We start from the raw sequence: 1,305 nt of genomic DNA on the forward strand, positions 1-1,305 counted from the left end.
GGGCCATGCTAATCTTCTCTGTATCGTTCCAATTTTAGTATATGTGCTGCCAAAGCGAGCACTGCACAAACATTTTTAATCTGTCTTCTTATATTTTTATTGTTTAAAAAAGTCATTATTTGACGGTCACGTCATTTGACTAAAGATAGTATTTGTTTATAAATCTTACTTAATAGATTTTGCTCCCATTATCTTTTAGCAAATTTTTAAAAAATCAAAACGGTTATGAAAATCCTCAAGGACAATGAATTTTCAGTGTGCCATCTGCACTCATTAAAAGCAACTATAGAATAGACATTTCAAAGATTTTTGAACAGATATGCCTCCCGAAATATCTACCCAAAGTGATCACAATTATTTGTCTAAAACTTGAGTCACATAATTTTACGGTACTCAATGATATAAAATATAAAACTTTTTTGTCAAAAATTTCTTAGTTGTTCTACATTTGACAGACATTTCCTAATTATGTTCTACTGAACATGAAAAGGATTTTATGACCAAGTACTACATTAGAAACACAACGTACTCAGAGTTACAATGCAAATTTAGCAAGTTAAAAGTTCTGAGAAACGATGCTGATTAAATCTAGCATTTACCAAACCTTTACGATACAAAAGCCTTTTTCTTACAATATCCACTCTGTTCCAGGGTCCAGTTCCTTTTTAAATCAATTCTGTTTTAAAGATTAATATTTTATGACATTTATTCTTTCTTAGAAATCTTGCAAAGAACAAAGAGAAAAATCTCTTTTTTTAATAGAATACTCTATTTTGCTATTACCATATGGATCCATCGAACACTTTTATAAATCTGATACATCATGGGATCTTAATGATCTTATTTTTCCTCATGTTAATATTTCATTATCCTAGGAATTCTTTCACAATAATTAATTATTCCGAACTATCCTAACAAAAAGACTAAAATCAGGAAGTATGGTAGAAACACCTGGAAGGATGACACAATATGAAATAAATCATCACTACTGCATCATCCTCCGGTTTTCTTTTTGCACTGCTCTAAGTATTACATCATCTTTCAAGAACGTATTAAAGATTCTGGAGACACCTGTTTTGTAGGCTTTTTTAGTTTTCCTTGAACACAGCTGAGAAATCAGAATTTCTCATTTTTCATCCATAATAGCAAACAGAAAAAAAAATGACAGAGAAACATTTAGAGAAAACAGAAGATAAATACAAAGAGGCAGATAGTAATACTCCAGACCGGGGTTTCTCCACCTAGGCACGACTGACATTTTGGACTTCTTTGTGGTAGGGAACTGTCCTGTGCATTGCAGAATGT

Source organism: Propithecus coquereli, unplaced genomic scaffold (assembly GCF_000956105.1).
Source record: "Propithecus coquereli isolate 6110/MARCELLA unplaced genomic scaffold, Pcoq_1.0 Scaffold64, whole genome shotgun sequence".
NCBI lineage: Eukaryota > Metazoa > Chordata > Mammalia > Primates > Indriidae > Propithecus > Propithecus coquereli.